The 6426-nt window shown below is 64.1% G+C and overlaps 1 long non-coding RNA gene across 1 annotated transcript; it reads left to right on the forward strand.

The window, feature by feature from the left end:
• Window positions 1–464: 464 nt before the first annotated feature.
• LOC108634790 lies at window positions 465–5098 on the forward strand. The gene is made up of 3 exons (XR_001917693.1): window positions 465–3858; window positions 3956–4054; window positions 4442–5098. It is a non-coding gene; the product is annotated as an uncharacterized LOC108634790 (long non-coding RNA).
• Window positions 5099–6426: the final 1328 nt, after the last annotated feature.

The raw sequence follows: 6426 nt of genomic DNA on the forward strand, positions 1-6426 counted from the left end.
CTGGATGTCCCACTGTGAGGCTGGAAGGGGCCTTGCTCCCGACACAACCTGTGGCCCCCTGTCACAGTGAGCCCTGGCGTGAGACAGGGGCGCCCTCCCCCGGGCCCAGCCGGCTCTGAGCCGCCACGTCCAGGTGCAGCGGTCACCACAGGCACCCCGAGACTGGCCTGGAGCCGTTGCGGGGACCCTGGGCTTGCTGCCACTGTGCACGCACGCTGCTCACAGAGCCTGGATGAAAGAATGTGCTGGGTGGCGGAGTGGGCTCGGTGCCGGCTCTGCGGAAAGCAGGCCGCCCCACATCCTGCCCAGCTGGGCCTCTGTGAGGGCCGCTTAGGAGCGAGAGAGAGGGGGCCAGGATGGGGGCAGGGGGCGCCGTCAAACAGCCACCCTCCCCCGGCGGCCCAGACCCAGTCCACGGGCGCCAGCCCGCTGGACGGGGAGAGGGGGGAGGGCGTGCTGACCTGGCTGACTCCTGTTTCCCGGGGCGGCGTGGGGGCAGCGGGGCTCCCTGGAGGGGCCTGGTCCCGGGGGGCGCCGAGGGTGCGCGGGGAGCCGGCAGGTCGCCCGAGGCTCTGGCCCGGGGCCTGAGGACCAGGAACAAGGGCCCATTGTCTGGGCCTCCTCCCGCCGGGCCCCGCGGGCCTCGGACCAGCCTGTCCAGCTCCCAGCGGGCAGCCTCTCCTGGCTGTGAGCCAGGCTGCGGTGGGGAGCGGGGGAGTCAGCCAGTGGGCGGCCCGAGGTCGGACGGCCGGCTGTGCGCATGCCCGGCTCGGGCCCCCGAGGCCAGCCTCCCTGACCGCACTGCCCCCCACAGCACCTGGAGCTCGGAGTCCTCGGGCAGGACCTGCCAGCGGCTTATCTACAGCCTAGCCCCTCAGGCAGGCGGTTGCAGGGGGCCCACCCGCCTTGGAGGGAGGCTCAGGGCTGGAGAGGGGGCAGGCGTGCAGCCCCCAGCCCAAGGCGCCCCCTTCCTGCAGGCACCCCCCTGGCCCGGCTCCTCTCCGTGGGAGCTGCCGTCCGCCCTGCCCTCTGCACCCGGCCTGGCCCAGGGCCCGGCCCCCTGGACCAACATGACCTCAGCGGCAGTCAGCTGAGTCCCTGAGGCAGCCTGGGAGGCAGGTGGTGCCCGGGTCTTGTCACCTGGGGGGAAAATGAGGCTGGGGCAGGTGTGGCGTGCCCAGGGCCACACCGCCCTCTGGGAACCCCTGGCCTGAGCGGGGGCTCCACGGCCAGCCCAGTGGCCCACGTTGCCACGGGGTCCCCCTCAGTCGGGCCACATGGCCTCGTGCGCACAGGCTTGTTCTGGCAACAGGCCACTGGCACCCGGGCCCTAGAGCGCCTCCCTGCCCCCCAAGTCTGCTGCCCTTGGCCTCGGGCCTGTGGGGGCTGTTCCTTGTCTTGGCGGGCAGGGGCTCTGGAGGTGCCCCCACCACTCTTGGCCCCCAGGCAGCCAGCCCCAGGCTCAAGTGACAGGACAGAACCACAGGGGTTCTGCGGGGGATGGGGGACCCCACTCCGTCTCGAGTTCCAGCTTATGACGCAGGGAGCATCCCACAGGGCAGGTCCCAGCCTACGTCCCCCAACACGGCCCTCGTTTTTAGCCTGGGTCTGTTCCCTCCCTGGCCCCCAAGCCTCCGGGTAGGGGACACCAGGCACCCTCAGGAGCATCCATCCTTCCAAAAGTTTGGTCAGTGACCTTCGAGGAGGCATGTGGAAACACTGACCGGGTGGGCTTGGGGTCCAGCACCCCGATTTGGAGACCTGGCTTCCCCTTAGTGGCATGTGGCCGTGGAGGAGTCAGGTCACCCCCTCCGCCAGCACCACGGGATAAGCAATGCCACCCCATTGGGTTGGCGTAAAAATCAGAGACAACCATTGTGAGAGGCGTGGTGAGGCCGCAAACAGTGGGTTTTTAGAACAGCCTTGATAAACGCAGGTGCGTCGAATCCTCACAGCCAGGCCGCCTCTTAACCAAGGGGGAAACTGAGGCTCAGGGCTCTTGGCAGCATTGCCCGTGGCCACTCGCCCAGGAAGTGGCCGTGTGCAGGGGCCTGGGCCACCCTGACCAGGGGCGCCGCCTGAGGCCAGGGTGGTGGCGGCGGGGCCCTTGCTGAGTCCCTCCCTGCCCGTGCCTCTCCTGCAGCTCCGGAAGGCCCTGCCAGCGGGCGAGGCCGTGGACCTGTCGGGAACCCCCGTTGGCCCGGGACCCGCGGCCCGTCGCACGCTATTTGGGCTGGCGGGGCTGGCCCTGAGCTTCACGGGGCTCAGCGACAGGCTGCCGTGCCCACTGCTGCCCAGCCTCTGAGCTAGCACCCCTCACCGCCCACCATCCACGAGGGCCCGGACCCGGGGCCCCGGCCCTGGCGCCCCCTGGGGCTCTGTGGCTGCACGGCCCACGCCCCAGGCCTGCTGCACCGGGTGACCCACCAGCTGCCGTGGCTCCTGGCTCCCGAGCCCATGGGCGGACGGGGTGATGGGGGTGGAGGTCCCCCCGGAGCCAGTGTGCGGAGTGGTGGGGGGGGCCAGCACATATAAAGGGCCACGCCCTCTCCACCTCAGCCTTTCTGCACCGTGGGCCTCGGGGGCCACTGGGCACCAGCCCGGCCCCGGGGTGAGAAGGAGGGCCTGCAAAAGGGAGGGACCAGACTCAGCCTGACCTCCCCTGGGTGCTCCCTGGACAGCGTTCCCTGGGAGGCCAAAGCGGGAGGTCTGTCTATGGGTGGGGACTTGGAGGAGACCTCCAGGGCCCAGCCGGTCCGGGCAGGGCCTGGGCACCTGGAGGATGGGACCCAGAGTGGGGCAGAGCTCCTGCTTGAGCCCAGGCTGCTTAACACCCCCCTCAACCGGGATTCCCTGGGCCGGGCACAGAACTGTGCCGATGGGGCGAGGCCCACCTCCTGTGGGGCGAACAGCGCTGCCCACCAGCTCTGGTGCCACCCTCCAGGCCTCCTGTACTTGGTGAGTGGGCGGCTCCACGGGGCAGGGGAGGAGAGACAGCAGTCAGAGACAAAGAGCTCTGTGCTCCCTGCAGGCCCTGGGGGGCCCCACACTGAGTCCTCCCCGTGGGGAAACCCAGGGGTGCACGCGGGGGTGAGGCCCGGGGAGGGGAGCAGGACCCACGGGCAGGCTGCAGACCAGGCGCCTTGCTGCCCACCCAGGCCTGCGTGGGGGGCTGGAGCTCAGCGCCACTGGGAGCTGGGCAGGGACGCCAAGCTAGTGGAGTGGTGTCACCGTGCCCAGCCCAGGGCGCCCCTGCAGGCCAGCGCCATGGGCAGCGGGGTCTCCTGCCTCGCGGAGCGCCCCACTGGACCCTCCCCAGAGCTCCAGCCCTTGGTGGACTGCCAGCCAGCACCTTGACACACGTCTGTAGGCGGCTGGATGCCCAGCAGCGTCTTGGGCCAGAAGGGCGGCGTCAGGCCCGGGAGGGCAGGAGGCGGTGAGGTCAGGCCCCTGCCTCCCTGCGCCCAGGGGAGCCCTACCCAGAGGGACCAGAAGGCATGAGCTCTGCTCCCCTCTGTGCAGCTCTCTGCTCTCCGTCGTGGGGGCTTGGCCCCTCCCCAGCCTCCTTTAACGACATGGACCTGCCCAGTGACCCCCACTCTGGGACAGAGGGCTCGGGTCCCCGGGGGCTGGGAGGACGAGGAAGCTGGCCCGGGCCGGGCGAGCTGCTGAGCCACATCCTGAGACTCCAGGCTGTCAGTCTGCGGCCTCCCTCTGCCCCTCCTCCCTGCCCACCCCAGGCCTGCGTCTGCCACAGACCTGGGGCCTGACGACCACGACCGCGACCGTGTGGAGGGAATCTCACCAGACACTGCGAGGACCGTGGCCGGCGTTGCTGGCCTAGCTGTTTGGACGCAGGTCAATCTCCCCGTCTCTCAGACGGACGCCCTTCGGTGCGCCTGGCCAGGCCGGGGTGTGAAGCGGCTCTGAGCCAGTCTGCCTTGTTCCCATGCAGGTGTCCGGAGTCCCTTTGAGGGGCCCTTGCAAACCCCCGAGAGGCTTCCTCTGCGGGCAGGGACACCCAAGAAGGCACTGCGGGCGGAGGAGGCACCAGGTGGGCCCGGCTGGAGCCGGTCTGCTCCTAGGCCCAGTCTTGGAGGCAGACAGACGTGGCTTGGTCCCGCCCATCACCTGTGGACGGTGTGGTCCTCTCAGGGCCCGGCCCCTCATCTTGGGAACGAGGCTCACCGAGCCTCCCCTTATCCCGCTGGCGCGAGGCTGATAAGGCTTGGAAAGGGCCTGCCGCGCGGGGGGCTCTGGGCAGACGCTCTGCAGCGTCAGCGGGGCGTCCCCCCAGGGCTCTCTGGGTGGGAATGGCAAGAGCCCAGGCCTCGGATGAGGCGGGGCTGAAACCATCTATTTAAGAGCGCTCTGCAGGCTTGCCGGGGCCAAGCACTGTCCCGAGGGCTTTATACCACTTCAATTCTCTCTGCACCTGCAGGACGTGAGCGAACCGAGTCAGCGAGAGGTCGAGAGACCTGTCTGAGGTCAAAGGGCCAGGCACGGGGGGAGCCAGGAGGTGAGCCAGGCGGCTGGCTGCAGTCTGGGGTGCTGCCTGTCTCCCAGCCATCGGGGGCCAAGGAGTCACCCAAATCCCCGCCAGGGGCGCCCCAGCAAGCCAGAGGCCATTCGGCCATCATAAGGGCCCTGCTGCGGCAAGGCCAGCTGGGATCTCCCTGGGCCTCTGTCTCCTCGCGGGCAAGACAGGGCGGGGTGGCGGCGGGGGAGCAGAGAGGAGCCAGGCTCTTCCTCTTCTGGGACGGAAAGGGCCTGGTGAGGAGCAGGCCGGAAGCACTGACGGTGCAGCCCCGCTCAGGCGTGCGGGGTCCGTGCCCGCTTCTGGCAAGCTGACAGACGGCTGCAGAAGCCTTGTCTCTCCGGCCTCCGCTTCTCGGGTCACGCCGGCATGTTGAGAGCAACAAGAAAGACGAAGAAAACACGCCTGTCCTCTGCAGGACCGTGGTGACCAACGCGCGGGGGCTTCTGTCCTGGAAGGGAGGACGTGTGAGCCCAGATAGAAGGCTTTAACTAAAAACGCTTCCTCCTTGGAAGAAAATCTGCAACAAACCTAGGCAGCGTATTTAAAAAGCAGAGACGTCACTTTGCTGACAAAGGTCTGTAGAGTCAAAGTTAGGGTTTTCCCAGTGGTCATGTACAGATGTGAGAGCTGGACTGTAGAGCAGGCTGAGCGCCGAAGAATTGATGTTTTTAAACTGTGGTGTTGGAGAAGACTCTTTGAGAGTCCTTGGACAGCAAAGAGATCCAACCAGTCCATTCTAAAGGAAATCAACCCTGAATATTCATTGGAAGGACAGATGTTGAAGCTGAAATGCCAATACTCTGGCCACCTGATGCAAAGAGCCAACTCATTGGAAAAGACCCTGATGCTGGGAAAGCTGAGTGCGGGGCCAGTCTGTGTGGAATTGATATCGCGTGTGTGCGTGCTCAGTGGCTCAGCCGTGTCCAACTCTTTGCGACCCCATGGACTGTAGCCCGCCAGGCTTCTGTCCATGGGATTCTCTAGGCAAGAAGGCTGGAGCGGGATGCTATTTCCCCCTCCAGGGGATCTTCCTGACCCAGGGCCTGACTCTTTCACATTGCAGGCAGATTCTTTACCTTTGAGCCACCTGGGAAGCATTCCCAAAGAATTGATAATTGATATTATCTCTTCCTTAAATACTTGGCAGATTTCCTCAGGGAAGGCTCATAAGCCTGAAGTTTTCTTTGTGGGAATGTTTTCAACTATAATTCCAGTTTAAGAGAAGTAGGGGTATTCGGGTTAGCTGTTACTTCTCAGAGGGAGTTTTTGCATTTTCGATCTTCCAAGCAATTAGTCCATTTCATCTCAGCTGTGGAATCTGACATGAAGGTGTTCATAACCTTCTCTTTCGTTGTGGCTGTGCTGAGAGGCTTGCAAGATCTTGTCCCCTGACCAGGGATTGGACCCGGGTGCACAGCAGTCAAGAGTGCTGAGTCCTAACCACTGGACCGCCAGGGAATTCTTCTCCATTCTTCAACGATACATTGTCTGAGATTGATACAGCTGAGCTCACTGACCCAAGACCTTCCTTTTTTCCTAATACAGGTGTTTAGTATTGTCTATTAAAAGGAAAAAACCACTAACCTGCTTTGCTCCTATGAACTTGCCTATTCTGGGCACTGCACGTGCATGGAATCGCATTTTGTGCTCTCTTTCACTTACCTTGTCTTTAAAACCCATCCACGGTATAGCCTGTGCCAGAAATTCTTTTTTTTTTTAAGGCTAAATAACACTATTGCATGGATATGCCACTTTTGTTTATCCATCCACACACCAGCTGGTGCAGATTGGAGTACTGCCTCAATTCTGTTTTGTTAGTGTTGCTCTGGGGTTTATATTATACATTTTAAAATTATCACAGACTTCAAGGAATATGCCATTTCTAG

Source organism: Capra hircus, unplaced genomic scaffold (assembly GCF_001704415.2).
Source record: "Capra hircus breed San Clemente unplaced genomic scaffold, ASM170441v1, whole genome shotgun sequence".
NCBI lineage: Eukaryota > Metazoa > Chordata > Mammalia > Artiodactyla > Bovidae > Capra > Capra hircus.